General features: G+C 39.3%; 1 protein-coding gene across 1 annotated transcript in view; it reads right to left on the bottom strand.

The window, feature by feature from the left end:
* The window catches only part of TMEM200A (transmembrane protein 200A), a 178,020-nt gene that overhangs the window by 72,373 nt on the left and 83,259 nt on the right, over nt 1–22,388 (bottom strand). The window contains exon 3 of the mRNA XM_075864263.1: nt 3,485–3,569. The gene's annotated coding sequence lies outside the window, so the exon portion shown is untranslated. The remainder of the gene's footprint in view (nt 1–3,484; nt 3,570–22,388) is intronic.

Below are 22,388 nucleotides of genomic sequence, written 5' to 3'. Positions count from 1 at the left end.
TAGTGTATAATGCATGCACATTTTTTTTTGTAAAAAGATTAGAAAAAACACGAAATCCTTCCCTTAAAAAAAAAGGAAAAAAAAGAAAAATAGACGAAAATAAAATTTAAGATGATGACAAAATGTAGACAAAGATGAAAATGTAATAAGATATACAATATTATTATTTTTAAAAACTGTAGTCTAAAAAATTTGTTAGAGTAAATGTAGGCTGAAACAGTAAAAATATGTTTTATAAAATTTACTGTACGAACTTCAGTAGAAAAAACCTGAAAGTCCGTCACTAACTGATGCTAACTGTAATGCTATATATTTTTAAAAAAACTGTAGTCTAACAACTGTACAGCAGTAAATGTATACTACTACTGTAAAAAAAAATATATACACATATTTTCTAAATTTAAAAAAGTTTTATTTTTTTACAACGTTGCCAACGCTAATTTAAAGTGTTTGAAATTACAATTTTGTTTTGTTCAGATTTGGGCGTGTTTACTTCTTTTACTAGCTGGGCGTTCTGACGAGAAGTATCATCCACTTCTCTTCACAACGCCCAGCTTCTGGCAGTGCAGACACACAGCGTGTTCTCGAGAGATCACGCTGTGACGTCACTCACTTCCTGCCCCAGGTCCTGCATCGTGTCGGACGAGCGAGGACACATCGGCACCAGAGGCTACAGATGATTCTGCAGCAGCATCGGCGTTTGCAGGTAAGTCGATGTAGCTACTTACCTGCAAATGCTGATGCTGCTGCAGAATCAACTGTAGCCTCTGGTGCCGATGTGGCCGACACGATGCAGGACCTGGGGCAGGAAGTGAGTGACGTCACAGCGTGATCTCTCGAGAACACGGCTGTGTCTGCACTGCCAGAAGCTGGGCGTTGTGAAGACAAGTGGATGATACTTTTCTTCTCAACGCCCAGCTAGTAAAAGAAGTAAAAACGCACCGATGTAACACACACAATACACGCCCAGCTGTACTTTAACTGTAAACATGCCCAGTTGTACTTTAGAAAGCCTCATTTACATAAATATAAAAATGATATAAAATGCTTGTTTAAAAAAAAAAAAAAAAAACGTTACTCTTATCTCCATTGCAGTGCCGATCTGCTGCAATAGGAGATAGGGGTTGCAAAATCTGGTGACAGAGCCTCTTTAAGTCATAGCCAATAAATACTGCTGGATAAGTATAATAAAATTATGGCAGGTTGTGGGCTCATAGCAATTCAGATGATTTCAGCATTTTACGGTTCTAACCACTTCAATGGTATTGTTCTTCCAACATGAGTGGGATGTAAAATAGGTTGACATGTTTGTCGATTCCTGTATGACTTACATATTTTCCCCCCCCCCCCAAAAAAACATGCAAGGCAGATATTGAGCTATGACTCAGTCTTTGATTACATCTTCTACAATAATTACCGTGCATAATGCTAAACTCTTCAGACACGTATATGTTATTGCAATGTATTTTTAAGTTATGAAAGGGTTTCTGTGCACGTAACCTTGAACTAAAATGAAAAGATGCTTTGTTATCACATTGTTAAATCTGTATCTCTGATGATCAGCTATTTTTATGCAGCATTTACAAAAACTGCAAAGGAAAAACACAAAATAGCCCAACCGGTGCTGTCAGATTTAATACACATCTAAACATTCCTGCACGGTTTCTTGACATAAATATATATCTATAATAAAAATTGACAGAAGGAAAACTATTAAAAAAAAATAAAAAATTAGGTTAAAGCAAAGTTTTAAAGATTTATCAATTGCATTGTCAGCGATATCTTAATATATACTGAACCTATTAGCCATATCACTCCCATTAGTTATTAGGGTAAAGTAAGCACTGGGAAATCAAACTCCCTGCGGCTGCTCTCCCGCTCTCAAGAGAATACAGTTGCATTACAGCCAATGAAAAATGGGGCCCATAGCAAAGAAAAAAATTAGACCCCTTTCAGGTTCTGCTTGACACCACCAACTCCAAGTCCTAGTGACCCAATACCATTTTCATGACTGAAGTACATTTTCCATTTCTTTGTTTGATAATGTTGCAGCACCTGTGAAGACCACTTATCTGTGCAGGGTTTTCACCACCAATTAAAATCGGGACAAGATCAACCTGGAATGGGCCCCTCTCTTCAGGGTCCCTAGAACAGCTGCATGTGCTGCCTCTGTGGTACGTATACCATTGACTACAGCTCCTGTATTATGTCATTGGACAAAGCTGTCATAATGTGCTAAAGGCCAGTAATAATGATGTGTGAAGGAAACAAAAACAGCAGTTTTAGCTCTGATACAGAGCTGCCAAAAGAAAAATTATGGGCATCTTCAGTCATTTTACAGAACCAATGGCTGTTAAGAGAAACTTTGAACCAACTACAGCCTAACCTTACACTTCAAGCAAAAGGGGTTTTTACAAAATTTAGAAAACAACACATATCCAGGCCAGGTGATTATTTTGTGATCCCTGGAGGCCCCACCACAGGGAACCCCACCGACCATAAGAAAAGGGGGCCCGATCCTCCAGATCCTCCTCACTGCACCCCCTGCAGTGAGAAGGAGTATGAAAGAGCAGCGGTCGAGCATGCACCTGCCTCTCCATTCACTGTCTATGAGAATGACGGAAACAGCCGAGCGCTGTACTCGTCTCTTTTCATCATTCCCATAGACATTAAATGGAGCAGAAGCGCATGCTCGACCACCACTCTATTCAATGTCCTCCTCACTGCGGTCAAGCAGTGAGGAGAAACGGGGGGTCTAGGATCCCTAGTCTCACGATCGGTGGGGGTCCCAGCGTTTGGGCACCCTGCAATCAAAAAATTATCACCTATCCTTTGGATCGGTGATAATTTATGATTTTAGGAAAACCTCTTTAACCACTCAATGGAGAAGAGGACTCATTATATGGCAGTTAAAAGTTAACGTGATGCTATGATGGTCATTAAATGGATTTAAAAAGGGCCATTCTAAAAAACAAAGTCTCTGGAATAACGGCTGCACAGAATCATCCAGCCTCAGGTTGAGTGCCCGATTTAATATATGTTCACATGTAACAGATTTTCTGTGAAAATCCACAGTGGAATAAAAGTAGCAGCAAAGTGAATAAGAAATCTCATCCACATGCTGCAGAAATTTTCCACGTAAAAATTGACCTGAGGTGAAGATTTTTAAATCAATAGCATGTCAATATTCTGCTCTGGAAAGTGCACAGATATGTTGCTAATTTTCCCCGTTGAATTCAATAGAGAAGAAGAAATCCACAAGTGTTGCGGATTACCTGCACATCCACAGAAAAATCCGCAAGTCCAGAAAGTTTAAAATAAAATACATTATACTCACCTCTGCTGCATATTTGCCTGCGACTGTCTGCGGATTTGCTGCAGAATATTTTTTTGCAGAAAATCTGTGGTGTGGAGCCACCGGGAGCAGGCCAACACACAGAGATGAACATTGTGTATATAATAGAGGAATCACCGTGCCACTTACACTACTGGTCCCACCGAGAGCATTCATGTGTCAGAGATGTTGAGACCCAGCGTCGATTGTGACAAATATCCCCCAAACGTCTTTCCTGCAAAAAAAATTAACAGAAATGTAAAAAAAATTGTAACGGACTACAACGTTAACAACCATACCCTATTTTACATATAGGGTGTTATTTGCATATGTTGTGGTTTATTTTTTTTTAAACTAAGCATTACTACGGTTACAGTCAATCAAATAGATTTTTGGAAATGTATTTTTTAACTTTACACCTATATATTTATAAACCAATTTAATGTGTCCCTAAAATGTAGTCCTTATTTAGTTCCCCATGGTCCAACAATATTTTGCTCATATTGTATTTCTAGGTTACGGTTTTAGGGCCAATGCTAGGGTCAGGGTCTTGGATAGTGTTATCTGGTACATTTTGTTAATTATTACTATTTATTTTTTATCCTATTATTTTCTTTATGATATATATTTTATAACATGTACCCCAAAATAAGTCTTTGGGTTATGAATGAATATTGAGAATCATGATGTGTGCCACCTTTCTTGATAATGAAAAGTACTTTTTGCAAGGAGTGGCAAGTCACTGCAGGTCTGGTCTTGAATCTGAATTTATTTTATAGTTTAGTCTGGGGTTTGAATTTATTTTTGGGTCTGGTCTGGAGTCTGAAATTATTTTGGGGGGGTCTGAATTTATTTTGGGCTATGGTCTACTCTATATCTCTGGAGGCACATACGGCAGCACAGTATATCTCTGGAGGCACATACGGCAGCACAGTATATCTAAGCAAACTGTGGGTATATAGATATATATATATATATATATATTCATTCATCCATCAGAAACCCAAAAAGCCCAAGTTCCAAATCATAGGACGTAACACGGTAGAGACACCAATAGGATTCCGACGGACTCTTGACTTCTTCTGGGTGAGAAGCTCATAAGCGCACAAACTTGATAAAGCGACAGTACACCAGTTTTAATGTGTGAAAGCTTAGTAATATCTGCTACATTACCAACATGTGACTAATTCAATAAGTGGGAAACTTTATCCAAGTTTATCCGACAACTTTATCCAGTAACATTATTGTGTTTTGAACATTAAAATTCCGCAAGTGCCCTGCAGTGGATGTTTTTAACTCTTGTATTGCAATTTCTATTTTATTTGTATAGTAAATAACTTCTAAATTTGTCTTTTATATTTCATATAATTTTATTGTTTGACACATGTACTGGTAAACAGATTATTAAATATGTATGGTATATTGTATGCTATTAACATTTATGTTGTAATTTAATTCCACAACTTTTAGGGTCTTGAGAGCCGTTCTGCATCAGTTTTTAGAATCACAAAGATTTTTTGTGTACTCAGCACCTTAACCATTGTGATTTTGTAGCGGTGAGCGGTCCTGACCCATTTTTAACCACATTTGTAACTATTATAAAACCTCAGACTCCCTTAAGACAATGCAGCCACAGAACATGACTCTGCCCTAATTAAGCAGAGCTAAAAACCAGCACAGGACCAACACAGAAGAAAATATACAGGACATATACAAGTATTTTTTTTATTTTTCAATTTTTTTACTTTTCCTACTTTTTTTAGTTGCTGTGTCCATTTTTGCAAAGTGATTACTAGAAGGGCAGCCATATTCGTTGTCTCTCCCAGTTCCCTTTGTGTGAGGGTGCACAAAGTGAACAGGGTGTGTGTATAGAAAGGGGTTTGTCTGGTGTAGAAGCGTAGCTGAACATTAAAAATTTTTTTGTCATATTGTGACTTTTTTACGATCCTTGAAAAGTTTGGAGGCATGTATAATGTCTATACTTACCATTTTAATCACAAACCACAGACATTTTAATCTCAGCCCTGTTCAACTATGAACGCCCCAAAAACTGCACAGAAATGTCCCTTTTATTGTAAATGGTACTGGTTATTGGGAAAGTCCCACAAAATTCAGGACTATTTGCAAGTATGATTATGTGATACATATAAATTAAACATTATCCCGATTTATTATGTTATAAAAAGGGAATACATGCCTGAAGGGAAGGGAGATATCAAAGACGATATTTTATTGAAATATTGAAACCTACTAAACAAATCACGTTCACTTAACCCCCAGTCCACATTCTTTACTATGGCCTAGGTTATCTCGTTTTTATTTTGTTTTATATTTGTGGAATAGGAAATCAGAAATTTTTCTAATATGCATATAATAGAAATTCTGCTCACATACCTTTCTTATTTAACAGTAGAATGGTGTAACCCACAGATTAGTCCTGTGTAATGTATCCACAGGCTAACTGAATAGGATTAAACATGGCATCAGTTATGTGACCCCCCCACACATCATGTGACCCCCTAGCATCCAGTGATGAGAAAACTGTGTGATCTCGCATGGGAGATCACACAGCAGAAGCCGCACTGACACTGCCGCAGCTGATTGGACAATGCCAGAGCGCTAACTATCACGTACCCTTCACCTTCCATGTCAATGAATGCCCCACTAACCATATAGGGGCTAATTTAGATATCTGGTGCCAATAATATTAGCACCGATAACTCCAAAACAGCGGAAGCTAGACAAGTAATTAAAAGTGTCCGAGGGTTTGTGCAGCAGCGCCTATAACATGGTAGAAAAAGGTTCTCTTTAACGGTAAGTAAAAAACCACACATAGAAGACAGGGAGACTAATGTAAGAGCTGCTCCTCACGGACACTGACTGACATGATAAGATGTTGCTGTAGGAAGAAATACTTTATAATTTGTTATCCTCAATGACCTATTTAGCTATCACAGACCTGGACCTGAATGCCAGGGGTCACATGATGTGTGGGTGGTGGGTCACATGACGGACGCCATCTTTAGTTCATTCAGTTATCCTATGGATGCATTACTGTATTGACTAATCTGTGGGCTATACCACTTTTTTTTTTTAGACAGACTACTTGTACGGATATAAGACAGGTATGTGGGCAAAATTTCTAAAACGTGTATTAGAAAATTTTTGATTTTCTATTCTATAAATAAATTAATTCAAAAAATAAAACATGGACAACCCCTTTAAATATAATATTTCGTTGACTTAGTTAAAATTATTTAGCTAATTAGTAAATGTATGGCTCATCTACTTAATTTAACCATATAAAACAGACAGTAAGAGCATAATTCTGATTCCATTTGCCAGATAGACCTCAAAGCAGTCAATATCCATCCATTAAATGTAAACTATTGACAGAGCCCGGACTGTGGCAAGAAGCCAGTTGGTATAGGATGTCTATTTCCTGTAATAATGCAATTAATAGCAATAATAAATCAATCTGTATAACACAATTTCCTCTACCAAATTGCTTTATTCAAAGACCTTTTAGTGTACATTTCATATCAGCTTTATTTTTAGCATTGTACTAAAGGAGCCTTAAGCAGAATCAGAATTCCAATGTGTGATTCATTAAAATGTACTAAGGCTACATGCACATGCTGCAGTTTTTCGTAGTTTTTGACTCTGCCGTGGGCAGATGTGTATGGGCCCATTCTGTACCTCCATATGCCTCGGATTTTATATTGAGGCAAACAAATGTTTTTCCTCCCAAATTCATAAGGAAATGGGAGAAAAATCATGGCATATTCCATTGGATACCATATCAGAGGTATTTACCAATGATTCTAGAGAATACTGTGCCATACAGAGGCACCACACAATAGCTTGGTAATACATAATCGTAGGGATTCTGCTGCCATACAGAGACCATGCACACGACTTTACCAGTTCATCACATTTTTATAGCCGTTTTACTGTGGATTTACCCACTGACCTAAATGGGAAAATTTGCAGCGTTCAAACTGCATGTGAAAAAAAGACTGCAGTTTTTACTTGCAGTGACAAAATGTGCTTTTCCATAGAAACCGAAAAGTAACATTTCCTCACGACTGTTTCTTTGTGTCCCTGATAGCAGTAAAACCATAGACACAACTGCATGTGTTTACCTGCATTTTTTGCAATGCAGTAATGATGTCGTTTCTGCCACACCATGACCACATTTCCATTAAACATGATAGAAAGAAAAATTAAGATGCCAGAATTCTGGCACACATTCCGTGCACCACATTTAATTAACTGTTTTAGGCACATTTTGCACCTCACTCGACAAGGGAACATGGCCTATAGGGAAACGAGCGTGGCCTGGTAGAAAGTGGCGTGGTTTCAAGTCACCACATTGCGCTACAATTTTGTCACAAAAAAGTTGGTCTAAAGTAAGCCAACCAAGAGGTGGCATAAACTTAGACAAAATTGTCTAAATATGCGTCAAATTTATTATACAGCCACTGTGGTAAATTTGGCGCATCTAGTCCAGTTCTAAGCTGTCTAAATTGAAGGCAATATACATAAATCTTCCCCAGTGTTTTTATGGGGTGTTTTAAAATGCATTTAAAGCAGATGTGTTAGCTTGATATTTCACCCTCATGCACACGAACGTGTTTTTGCTTCCGGGTGATTTGCGGCCCCTTTCATTGCTATGGGCCCATGCACACGCCCTGGAATGCAAAAAAATAGGATGTCTTAGTTGTGGCGTTTTCTATGCATTTTTTACTGCAGCCAGATGTTACAATAAAGTCTACATTTAAATATAAAATGCACTACTTTTTTCCTATAGGCTTCCCTGTAGGACATTAAAGACACAGAAAAAAAATAGCGTGTAAAGGAGGCCTTATGGAGAATTACACCTGAATATCTTCAACATGGTGTATTTTGAAGAAAAAAAAAACACTAACCCCCAAAACACCACAAACCAAATGCTGTGTAGACATTTTCATATCTTTCTATAGACTTTCAACTAACATCTGGCCGCTGTATTTAGCCCAAAAAAAAAAAAGCACTCTTAAAAATCTTTGCTAAAGGCCACTGTCACTTGGTCAGTATTTTCCATCAGGATTTAGAAGCCAAAGCCTGGAATGGAAAAAACCCAGAAAAAGTATAATGGAAAGATTTGCACCTCTTCTGTGTTTAGACCCACTCGTGGTTTTGGCTTACAATTACTGATGAAAAATACTGCCGTGTGAAAGTAGCCAAACGCTGTGTGTGACCTTAGGGTACGGTCCAACATAGAAGCGTCTCCATGCGGACGAAGCTCCGCTCACTTACGGTGGCCATTGAGTTTCGGCTGCATGTGTACGGTGGTACATGGGACCATAACTTTACTGTTAAGTCAATGCTAATGGAGGAATTTGCTGACACCAAATTATAATGAACTCTATGTCTGAGGCCACGTTTACACATTGCAGATTTGGTTGATATTGTGTACATATATTTTTAAGTCAAAAGCAGAAGTGCATAGAAAAAAAGAGAATTGTAAATTTTTCAATATTTTTTTCTGTGTATAGGTGTAAAGGATTTGCCAGACACAGCTTCTGTGTCAACGCCCGTGGGCAATCAGTCTGCACCTGCTCCTATGTCTGTGAGACTGACTCCATCTTCCACCACTCAGGATGGCAGGCTTAGGAGTGGGAGAGCCTATCACAGCCTGGCCAGACGGAGCTAGTTCCCGCCCACTGTCTATTTATACCTGCCTTTCCTGTTCCTCCTTTGCCTGTGATTCTTCTACGCTTGTTTCCTGGCTTGCTGCTGCTGCGTGTACTACTCATCCTCTGCTTGTTATTGACCTTGGCTTTCTGACCACTCTCCTGCTCAGCGTTTTGTACATCGCCCTCTCCTGGTTTGACTCTGCTCGTTCACTACTCTTGTTGCTCACGGTGTCTCCGTGGGCAGCTGCCCCGTTTCCCTAGCTTCTGTGTACCCTTGTCTGTTTTGTCTGTCTTGCACTTACTGAGCGTAGGGACCGTCGCCCAGTTGTACCCCGTCGCTTAGGACAGGTCGTTGCAAGTAGGCAGGGACTGAGTGGCGGGTAGATTAGGGCTCACCTGTCTGTCTCCCTACCCTGTCATTACAATAGGATTCATTTTGGTTTTGCCTTTAAAAAAACAGATGCAAAATACTGATCAAATCTCTAATACACACAATGGAAAAAGTGTGTATAAAGTAGCTATGTTAATTTATTAATAATCATAGGACATCCATGAAACATGTTAGAAAGTGGTGTTGGGAGGGGATGGGGAGGTGCATGCATTCTCTTGCAGCGTCTACTGTCACTTGGTTGTATATATACATCAATACTATGATATTTGTTGTAGATTTTTACATATATAGAAAATATATTTTTACCCTTTCAGAATAGAAGCACAGGATAGGTGGTCTCTACTGATGGTCACTACTGTTACAAATAAACTGATTGTAACTGAATGAATTGTATTACATAACACAAAGGTTACAACCCCCTCTGTCTGTTTGGACAGTAACAGCAGTGTTTATTACGCTTTCACACCATGACACAACTTACTGAACAATGTTTAATTAATTAAGGCTGTGTACACCTTTGCAAACTCTTTTGTTTTTTTTATATAATCAGTGTGATTGATGCAACTTTGTAATTACATTTTATGAAAAAATATTTATTACTTTTTGAGATAAAGCTGCTTTGTATCCTGTATACAGAGCAGCTGTGTCTTGCGCTCAAACCTTTATCCGTCAGGTCAGGCGGACTGACGTGTTCAGCGACAATGGTTCCTGCGTATCTATGACATGCAGAATTGAGCAATTATCGATCACATCTATGTTTATAACTTAGATGTGATCGATAACAGCTGGATTTATACACCGCATTACAAATTATTATGCAAATGTTATTTTTCGCTGATTTTCCTAAATAGTCGATGCAAATGACAGTCAGTGTAATCTTCAAGCCATCAACCGTTGGAGTATAATGCAAATTTTATTGAACAAATCTCCTAATGATAACAGATTTTTTTTTAGAAGTAAAAAACTCAAAATGCACGGTTTCAAATTATTATGCACAATAGAGATCAAAACATTTTAAAGGTTGTAAAGAGAACTAAAATGGTAATTTGTTGAATTTGCAGCATCAGGAGGTCATATTTACAGAAATCAAAAGCTCTTTCAATCAAAAAAAACTTAACAGGCCAAGTTACATGTTAACATAGGACCCCTTCTTTGATATCACCTTCACAATTCTTGCATCCATTGAATTTGTGAGTATTTGGACAGTTTCTGCTTGAATATCTTTGCAGGATGTCAGAATAGCCTCCCAGAGCTTCTGTTTTGATGTGAACTGCCTCCCACCCTAATAGATATTTTGCTTGAGGATGCTCCAAAGGTTCTCAATAGGGTTGAGGTCAGGGGAACATGGGGCCACACCATGAGTTTCTCTCTTTTTATGCCCATAGCAGCCAATGACACAGAGATATTCTTTGCAGCATGAGATGGTGCATTGTCATGCATGAAAATAATTTTGCTACGGAAGGCACGGTTCTTCTTTTTGTACCATGGAAGAAAGTGGTCAGTCATAAACTCTACGTACTTTGAAGAGGTCCTTTTCACACCGTCAGGGACCCTAAAGGGGCGTACCAGCTCTCTCCCCATGATTCCAGCCCAAAACATGACTCCGCCACCTCCTTGCTGACGTTGCAACCTTGTTGGGACATGGTGGCCATTCACCAACCATCCACTACTCCATCCATCTGGACCATCCAGGGTTGCACGGCACTCATCAGTAAACAACACGGTTTGAAAATTAGTCTTCAGGTATTTCTTAGCCCACTGCAACAGTTTCTGCTTGTGAGCATTTTTTAGGGGTGGCCGAATAATAGCTTTATGCACACTTGCCAACCTCTGGAGGATCCTACACCTTGAGGTTTGCGGGACTCCAGAGGCACCAGTGGCTTCAAATACCTGTTTGCTGCTTTGCAATGGCATTTTAGCAGCTGCTCTCCTAATCCTATTAATTTGTCTGGCAGAAACCTTCCTCATTATGCCTTTATCTAAACGAACCCGTCTGTGCTCTGAATCAGCCACAAATCTTTTCACAGTACGATGATCACGCTTAAGTTTTCTTGAAATATCCAATGTTTTCATATCTTGTCCAAGGTATTGCACTATTTCACGCTTTTCGGCAGCAGAGAGATCCTTTTTCTTTTCCATATTGCTTGAAACCTGTGGCCTGCTTAATAATGTGGAACATCCTTAAGTAGTTTTCCTTTGATTGGGCACACCTGGCAAACTAATTATCACAGGTGTCTGAGATTGATTACAATGATCCAAAGAGCCCTAAGACACAATACCATCCATGAGTTCAATTGAAAAACTAATAATTAAATGTTTATGACACTTAAATCCAATGTGCATAATAATTTGGAACACGGTGTAGAGGGGTAGTATTACTGTACATTTGAATCAAAGGTTTTTATCTCTCATTTTATACACCCTAAAATCCTATTTGCTTTTGCAGCTGCTGCTTGACATTGAGTGCTGCTTAGCTCATTTGTAACCAGAATACTCAGGGCCTTCTCTTGTTCTGTTATCCCCAGTTTTATTCCATTTAATGTATATGATTTAATACTATTATTGCATCCTAAGTGCATTACTTCACATTTATCAATTGGTGTATCTGTTTTGACAAGTTACCTGGCTTTAGAAAAAGAAAAAAAGAAATGTCAATTAAACATCACGATCTGGGATGCGATTTTTGACTTTGTAATGAATATAAAGTATAAATTTTACACATGTTTGGTTTTATCAACACTTTTGTTGAAGAAACTTTCAAATAGCCAATGCTGCAAAAAAGGATTCATATTATTCGACTCTGTTCTAAACTTTGACAGGCGAAGACCTACTATTATAAAGGACATTGATGAGTAGAAATAGATAAAAAGTTCAGTGAACATGGGCGCTACAGAGAAACAGATGATAAAGATGTACAGACACTGACATTGAAATCCATAATCTCTGCATAAATCACTTTCTTCTGCATTCAACTGTCATAAACCAAAAAAGAGGGACTCAAATATAAAATAAAACTCGAAGTACTCAATACATATATTACAGCAGATTTAAATTAAACCTGTCATTATCTACACTACCTGAAAATTGAACAAATGGATAAATTGCACCAACCCAATGTCAACAAATTAGAGGGTAAGAAATAGTGAGCCAAATAGCGTATCAGTACCGGTGAAGAGCTCAATCAAAGAAGGAGTGTAGAGCAGAGAAATTGTTCACTGAACCAGAGACAGGTACTATCAAGTAGATATAAAGACAGTACCAGTTAATCTCCTGGACCATCAGGGACTTGATATAGCACCACCAGACAGACTGGGATTTGTCATTTCTTCACTGGGACACCAGTGAATGAAACTATCTAACAAGGTCTCTACGGAAACAAGATTTCTAGGGTTTGTCAAGCAGAGGTAATTCATGCAGCTATAAATGGTATGAGGACATTACCCATGTATTTTAGCAGCCCTCATCAGTTTCTCACTATTGATGTACCTGAGGATGTACCCATTTCTATTTTCAAAAACTTGGTAGCATTTTTATTTGCATGTGTGTTTGTGTGGATGTTAGTATTGTGGGAGCACTTAGACTACACTGGAATTGCTGCAGAGTGCCTCTGCTTTGGAGATATTATCGAAAAGGCATGGGATGAGGGTGAAGCATATGCTTGAATAATTCAAAAAGGTGTGTTTGTTTATTGGAGAAGTTTCACGATTATTATTTTTATGATTATTATTTTTCAATTGTCATTTGTTATAGGGCAGCCAGAAGACCTTAGAAACTTCTAACAAGAAACTATTGACATAAGTCTGGCATCAAAGCTACGGTAGATATCTCTAATAGATATCAATTCAATTTCAAAACCACCGCGTTGACTAATGTAAAAGCAATATGCGACTGTCAGGGCCTGGGGTCATGTGGATGTGGAGTCAGACAAATGAAAAGGCAGATATGAAAGTCAGTCAGCTGCCCTAACACCAATGTCTAAGATGTTTGTTTAGCAATGTTCAGTGATGTTAGTCATACTTTATATACCAGTATGGCCATCCATTTTACAGAATGTTTTAAAACAACAGAGTACATTATTACAGTACATATTGAAAGTTATAATGAGTCACCTTTGTCGTTATGTGGTTTGAATGCATTTACTGACAACAAAATAGCCTTTGTTCAGCAAGGGTACACAATAAAACATAGTGCAAGTCCGAACAATGAAATGTCAAAGTCTCCCCTTCCTTGCCTATTTCCCATACTAATCTCGTGTTCTAATGCTTTTAGCAACGGCAGAAATGAACAAGGACTAGCTCTTTGATGCCACCCAACCTTCCACCATATGTTATTTCTGAAGCAGCAATAAATCTGCTAAAATAAAAGAAACCGATAGTGAGTCACTCATTTAATAACTAATGGAAAACAAAAAGGACAAAAGGAGATTTCAATTTATTTTTCTGTTCCAGTATGCTTTAACTCTAAGGGTATGTTCACATGGCCTATTTACGGACGTAATTAGGGCGTTTTTGCCTCGAATTACGTCCGAAAATAGCACCTCAATAGCGCTGACAAACATCTGCCCATTGAAAGCAATGGGCAGACGTTTGTCTGTTCACACGCGGCGCAATTTACGCGCCGCTGTAAAATGACGGCGCGTAAATAGACGCCCGCATCAAAGAAGTGACCTGTCACTTCTTTGGCCGTAATTGGAGCCGTTATTCATTGACTCCAATGAATAGCAGCGCCAATTACGTCCGTAATTGACGCGGCGTTCAAGCGCCTGCACATGCAGTTACGGCTGAAATTACGGGGATGTTTTCAGGCTGAAACATCCCCGTAATTTCAGCCGTTACGGACGCCCTCGTGTGAACATACCCTTAAATTGCTATTTGTAAACCAAAAAGCATTGTGAGCTTGAAATAGAATGTTTAAACCCGTATTCACATGTGGTTTTTTTGCCACTATTTATCATAAAAATGACAGTCAAATATTTCACTGTCATATTTACAACACATTGTTGTAGCACTTGGAAGAAAAATAATATATATCTTCAAATATGAAGCCAGGATAGACAAAGTGAATCAGAAGCTTAAAGCGAACCGGTCACATTGAAAATGTGGGCAATGTGATCTGCAGGCAATGTGATATAGGGAAGAAGATTGATATATAATTTGTAGGAAAAGATTCAGTTTAACCCCGTAAGGACACAGCCTATTTTGACCTTAAGGACTACCCAATTTCCCAAAATTTGTCACTTTATGTGGTAATAACTTTGGAATGCTTACTTATCCAAGTGATTCGGAGATTGTTTTTTTGTGGCACATTATACTTTATGTTAGTGATAAATTTTGGTCGATTTGTTTTACGTGTATTAAAAATCCAAAATGTACAGAAAATTTGGATAAATCTATTTTTTCCTGTAACACAGCAAGGGTTAACAGCAAAACAAAACAAAATCAATACTTATTACCCTGATTCTGCAGTTTGTAGAAATATCCCATGTGTGACCCTAGTGCGCCATTAAAATCTAGGGGTGTTGTAAGTATTAGGACTCCACAGGTGTTTTACACTTGGCTATGAAAATATCAGATTGAACGGTTTTCTATAAAATGTCACGTTAGCTCCAAATTTTTATTTATACAAGGACTAATAGGAGAAATCGCGCCCCACAATTGAATTTTTCCTGAATACGGCAATTTCCCCTATGTGATCATAAACTGCTGTATGGGCACACGGCGGTGCTTGGAAGGGAAGCAGCACCATTTGGCTTTTGATCACAGATTTTGCTGGAATATTTCTCTAGCTCAGCAATCAGTGGGTATAACTTGGCGTGCACCAATTAGAATTAAAACTTATGGCGCAGCCGTCATAGCATATTCCTTGGAGTGCACCATTTAGGAGTAAAATGTATGGCACTGCAATTAAGTGGTATAACTTGGCATGCACCAATTCAAATTAAAACTTATGGCGCAGCCATCAGAGTGTATTGCTTGGAGTGCACAAATTAGGAATAAAATGTATGGTGCAGCAATCAGGGGATATAACTTGGCATTCACCAATTAGTTGTAAAATCTATGGCGCAGAAATCTGGGGATATAGCTTGGCGTGCACCAATTAGTATTAAATGTGTGGCGCAGCATAGCAATCAGGTGGTATAATGTGGCGTGTACCAATTAGGAAAAGCTATGGCACAGCAATCAGGGGATAAAACTTAGCGTGCACTAATTAGTTGTGAAAGTTATGGCGCCGTGTGCCCCAATTAGGAGTAAAACGAATGGCGCAGTGCATAAATCAGGTGATTTAACGTGCCGTGTGGCAATTAAGAGTTACATTTTATGTTGATGGGGGTACTACAAGGACCACCACCACTGAGGATGGGGGGCAAATATGGGGGTACAGATGGGGTGATGCTGGAGTTATTCTCCCTTTTTGGGAGTAATCAAGGGGTTACAGGCGTTAAAGAGTACCTTTCACCTGCCCATACATATGCAGCATGTAATATGCAGGGCTGCACAAACCCTGGGGCACTTTACATTTTTTTTCCTATCCTCATTTGTTATTTAGATATCGGTTTCTTTATATTTGTAGTCCGATATTTAAATAACCCACTGAACTGTCAATAGGGCCTATAATTGGCAAGGGGGTGTGTAACATTGCTGTGATACTGTCCAATCAGCTACGAACAGTGCAAGAGCTGGAGAGAGGAGAGCAGGTATGATTGGTCAGTCACATAGCCGGACAGGGACCACTGTGTCTGTTCCCTCGACCATTAGTAGTGATTAGCTGCTGTTGAGGACAGCAGCCATCACACCTGTGTCACCGTGTCATTGGACATTGTAACGGTTTAAAGCCATGCTTTAATATCTACTTGTGATCACGTACTATTAAGGCATGTTGCAACAAGCGGTTAACTATTTATTTATTAAATTCTCTTTTCATCCTGGTCCTAGTCCAGTAGGCGATCCTAATCCTAATCCATGATTTGAGATATCTGTATGCACACTTACACAGGGAAGGCTGTCAGTTACGGATTAGGACCACCCACTGGACTCCTCATCCCAGAATGAGCAGAGATTTAAATGAATAAATTACTTTTTATACTGTATCTTCCACAAAACTATATATCAATCTGCTCAGCTCCTCCTGCCCTATAACATGCTACCTGTAGATCAGAACACATTTTCAATGTGACAGGTTCCTTTAAACAAAGTGGCAACAAAAAAAAATTATCATTTTAAAAACTTGCCTACTGTACATTCTACTCCCCTATACATACGTTTAGGTGCCTTAAAACCTTTTACCTGAAACCTGTTGCTTCTTCAGTCAATGTGAAATTCCTTATATACCGTAGTTAAAGCACCATAGTCTTTTCTATTTCTAAACCTTATGCAAACACAGAGATGGGTTCTCTCTAACTTTAGTGCTTAATAATAAAAATCTCAAACAGTGAGTTGAAATTTCTACAAGGATTTTCTCATATGTAATTACCAAGGAACTGCTCAGGTGGAAGAGCCACAGCAAATACAGAGAAGCCTTCATTAACACCTCCTGCAAAATGGTCAGACACTTTCAAATTACGGTGTAAATGAGAACTATACAGTGGCGGATCATTAGGGCGGTTCGGGCGGCCACCCGGGGCCCATGGCTCCCCGTCATGCCCGGTGACGTCGCTAGCCCCGGAGGGAGCCCCAGTGCCAGGACCGCACCTGTCCTACTTAGCAGCCGTGGTCTGTTATGCTTTAGAAGCTCCCCCTCCATCCCTGCTCTACATATCTCTCCTCCTGCTGCTAGCAGTCGGGACATGGGGGAGGGGAGACTGTCAGCGGGCTCTGTGTGAGGCTGTGAGCAGGAGAAACGCTGTGTGAAGACTCACAAATATCCTACATAAAAGGTAAGTGCATGTGTGTTTACAATGTGTACTTTATATGTGTATAATGTGCATACTCATGTGTGTTTACAAGGTGTACTTTATATGTGTATAATGTGCATACTCATGTATGTGCGTGTGTGTGTATATATATATATATATTTCTGCAGCAATTCCGCAGAGACTAGCAGAAATTCCACTCCAGAAAAAAAGCACCATTTCCGGTGCAGAAAATGGTGCGTATTTTGCTGCATTTTTCTCCATGTTGGGGGATGGTGACATCTGACATCTCCTCTGAAAAAACGCAGCAATTCTGTACACTTTCCGCAGCAGGAATTCACATGCTGCAGTACAAGAAATACGCACTGCAGGATAAAATGTCTGGTCGGAAATGTTACGCAGCGTCTGGATGAGATTTGGTAAATCTCACTCACTTTGCCACTACTGTATTCTGCGTATTTTCAGGGCGGAAAATACGCAGCAATTCCGTTAAGTGTGGACAACCCCTAATACAGTAGCAGCAGAGTAGATTAGATGTGATCAATTCTCATCCACACGCTGCGTAAAAGATAAGTGGAGAAAAAAAGCTCAGAAATTGACCTGCGGTGCTTTTTTTTATTCCGCAGCATGTCAATTGTATTTGCGTAAATGCTGCTCATTTGTTTCTGGTTTTCCCCATTTAATTCAATGGGGAAGTAAAACGCGCAACAAATAACAGATGTTATGTAAAAACGCAATTTAGAAAAAATAAAAATCTTATACTTGCACAGAATTCTGTTTCTTCGTTCGGGCCGGCCTCCTGGGATGACGTTTCACCCCATGTGACCGCTGCAGCCAATCACAGACTGCAGCAGTCATATGGGATAAAATGACATCCCAGGGCTGCACTATTTCGACGCTGTGTAGCACTATATACAAGGGGGGGGGAGCACGGTGTGGCACTATATACAAGGGGGAGTGCTGTGTGGCACTATATACAAGGGGGAGTGCTGTGTGGCACTATCTATAGGGGGCTGTGTGATTCTCTCCAAAGGGGGCTGTGTGTGTGGCGCTATCTACAGGGGGTTGTGTGTGTGGCGCTATCTACAGGGGGTTGTGTGTGTGGCGCTATCTACAGGGGGTGGGTTTGTGGCGCTATCTACAGGGGGTGGGTTTGTGGCGCTGTCTACATGGGTGGTTGGCACTATCTACAGGGGGCACTGTGTATGAGGTGCTTTACTTTACAGTGTGTGACACAATTATATTCAGGGGCGCAGTGCATGGTGATATTATATTTAAGGGCTGCCGAAATGGGTCATGGCCAGGAGAAGTCGTCATGAGCTCTGGACCGGATGGAGAAGAAAAGAGGAAAAAAAAAAACTACTAGCATCTGAGACGTCGTCACCTGTGAGTCACTGGATTTGTAGAGAATCTGTCCCCTCTCCTGACATGTTTATTATAGGAAATCCTTGCATTACACATAACGTCTTTGTGCAGTCCACGACTGATAGAAAAATTGGTGTTACCAGGAGGATGTGTAGGGACACAGCCCTGTGAAAGGGGAATCACAACACCCATTTGTTAATGCTTGTGCAAAAAGGTAGTGTTAGCAATAGTTACGGCACGACAGGGTGGCGGTGGAGAAGGGGGGCCCAAGTTTGGGTAACAGCCCAGGGCCCATGGTCTTCTTAATTCGCCACTGGAACTATATCGTGAATCTTTAACCTGTCAGCAATGTTTGTTACAAAAGAGGATATTGCAGTCAAAGGAGTTACTGTATTTATTCAAACTGATGCATCTACAGGACTAGAAAAGGTAAGGACTTCTCATCTCTAAATAGAGAAGGTCAAAACTGCCTGTGCACGTTAGAATGAATTTACAAATCCTTCCTGCGCTAGTTTTCCGGCTTAGAAAAGGCACAACAAATTTACTTTTATGACATTTGCCCCGCTCACTGCACTTAACCTTTTCACTAAGCCCCATCCACTTTTTGGTAGAGGACTTTAGCAACCCAACAAGATCACTATAATTTACATCAGAAATCGGCACAATTATTGCGCAAATCTACGCAAGTTCATACCTGGCGTAATTTTGACTTTGTGGCGCATGGACGGCCAGAGATGCGCCTACATTTTTAAGAGGTGTGCATCTTACTCCAGGGCTCTTTAGATTAAGACTGGTGTATGAAATTTCCAGTCTCAATAATTTCCCCCTATTATTTTGTTGGTTCTACCATATACTATAAGTCAAACACGTATAAAAAGTTAAGGCTGGTAAGTTAACTAACTTAATTTTGTACATTCAAGAGACGGTGATTAAAAATACTACTGAAGAGAATAAGCAAAATAACCCAATGTTCCTAGTTATAAGGAGTAAATGAATAATCTAATTCCCCTAGGAGTCATCTGCAAATATCAACTTAAGAACTATTCCCAGCAACTTGTTTTCATAATTATACAAATAAACTGGTTTTGACATGGCCAAAAATGTTGCTTTGTCCATGGGTTGTGTCTCGTATTGCTGCATTCCCTTATTCAAGCATTGGTGCCTATTGACAAATGACAACCTACAGAATGCTGCATATTTCCGGTAATGTGTTATTCTGGGTGTAGTTGCCTGTATTGTTATTTTTTATATGGCAGTAACAGGGAATGGGACTGAAGTCTGATAGAGCCCCCTCCCCACTAAGTATCTGTTTTAACCCTTTCAAGACCGAGCTCATTTTGACCTTCATGACCAGCCCCATTTTCTCAAATCTGACATGTGTCAATTTATGTGTTAATAACTCTGGAATGCTTTTGCCTATCCAAGCGATTCTGAGATTGTTTTATCGTGACATATTGTACTTTATGTTAGTGGAAAAATTTGATAAATAAATTCATTGCTTATTTGTGAAAAACACCAAAATTTAGAGAAAATTTGCAAAAATTATGATTTTTCTCATTTTAAATGTATCTGCTTGTAAAACAGATAGTAATACCACACAAAATAGTTACTATTTTACATATTCCAGATGTCTACTTTATATTTGCATTGTTTTTTGAACATTATTTTATTTTTCTAGGACGTTACACGGCTTAGAACTTTAGCAGCAATTTCTCACATTTTGAAGAAAATTTCAAAAGGCTATTTTTACAGGGGCCAGTTCAGTTCTGAAGTGACTGAGGGCCTTATGTACTAGATAGACCCCATAAATCACCCCATATTAAAAACTGCACCCCTCAAAGTATTCAAAACAGCATTCAGAAAGTTTCTTAACCCCTTAATGACCGGGCCTGAAAAGACCTTAATGACCAGCTCAATTTTTCTGTTTTTGCCTCTCTGCGTTTCAGCAGCCATAACTTTATTTTTTCATTGACGTGGCTGTATGAGGCCTTGTTTTATGCGAGAGAAATAGAATTTTTTTTTCACACAGTTTGGGGGTAAAAAAAATTTTTTTTACAGCGTGAATATAGGAAAAAGCGATTCTCGGAATAGTTTTTTTTGTTTCTTTTTTATCCCGTTCACGTTTCATGCTAAATAACCCATTAGATTAATTCTTCAGGTTATTACAGTCGTGTAGATACCTAATATGTGTAGTTTTTTTGTTTTTATTTAGTGTAGGGGCAATAAAATGTATTTAATGCAAAATAAAGACTCTTTTTGGGACTTTTTTTTATTTATTTGTTTTGTTACTTTTTTTTTTAATCCCATCAAGGCATAACTTTATTTGTAACTTTATTTTTTACTTGCAATGTATTAGCATACTTCTGTACGCTAATACATTACACTGTGACACTATGACACAGGCTGCTGATCGGGAGGCACATAGTGTGCCCGAACAGCAGGCACACGGAACAGACAGCCCTGGAGTCCTTTGTAGGTCCCCGGGGCTGACTGCAGAGGGATTCCCCAGTGTTTGATCGCATCACTGGAATCCCGGTGATGCGATCAAAGAGGGGAATTCCCTTTGATCATGCCGCGGTCACGGACCGCGGTAATCAAAGGGTTAAACAGCTGGGGTCCGAATGTTTGCCGACCCCAGCTGTGTTCAGGAGGCTGCTCTAAGATCAGGAGCTGTTAGTAACAGCTCCTGCTTAGGGAATGAGTGCTCACACGAGCGCTCATCAGCCTGATCTGCAGCGACGGCAAAATATGTCTCTGTAGACTAAGCACCCGCACCGCCTGACGTCAAAAGACAGTGGGTGGTCGGGAAGGTGTTAACCCTTTAGGTGCTTCACAGGAATTAAAGCAAAGTACAGGTGAAATGTACAAATTTTCTTTTTTTTGCTGAAATTCATTTGTAATACATTTTTTTCTGTAACACAGAAGGTTTTACCCGAGAAATGCAACTCAATATTTATTGCCCAGATTCTGCAGTTTTTAGAAATATCCCACATGTGGCCCTGGTGCGCTAATTTACTGAAACACCGGCCTCAGAAGCAAAGGAGCACCTAGTGGATTTTGGGGCCTCCTTTTTTTAGAATATATTTTAGGCACCATGTCAGGTTTGAAGAGGTCTTGTGGTTCCAAAACAGTGGAAATTCCCCAAAAGTGAGACGGTTTTGGAAACTACACACCTCAAGGAATTTATCTAGGGGTATAGTTAGCATCTTGACCCCACAGGTCTTTTGCTATATTTATTGGAGTATGTCTGTGAAAGTGAAAATCTACTTTTTTTCTGAAAAAATATTAAAAAAAATAATATTTGCAAGGAATAAAGATTAAAAAGCACCCCAAAACTTGGAAAGCTACTTCTCCCGATTACACCAATACCCCATATGTGGTACTAAACTGCTGTTTGGACCCACGGCAGAGCTCAGAAGGGAAGGAGCGCCATTTGGATTTTGAAGTGCAGATTTTGCTGGATTGGTTTTCAGTGCCATGTCGCGTTTGCAACGCCCTGGAGGGAGCAAAACAGTGGAATCCACCCAAAACTGAGCCCATTTTGAAGACTACACCCCTCAAGGAATTTTTCTAGGGGTATAGTTAGCATTTTGACCCCACAGGTTTTTTGCTGAATTTAGTGGAATTAGGCCGTGAAAATGAAAATCTACTTTTTTTCTGAAAAAACATAGAAATGTTTAATATTTACAATGAATAAAGTAGAAAAATCACCCCAAAATTCGTAAAGCAATTTGCCCTGATTACAGCAATACGCCATATGTGGTAATA

The sequence above is a fragment of the Rhinoderma darwinii genome, chromosome 4 (genome assembly GCF_050947455.1).
Source record: "Rhinoderma darwinii isolate aRhiDar2 chromosome 4, aRhiDar2.hap1, whole genome shotgun sequence".
Lineage (NCBI taxonomy): Eukaryota > Metazoa > Chordata > Amphibia > Anura > Rhinodermatidae > Rhinoderma > Rhinoderma darwinii.
This window is presented reverse-complemented; position numbering and strand designations above follow the sequence as displayed.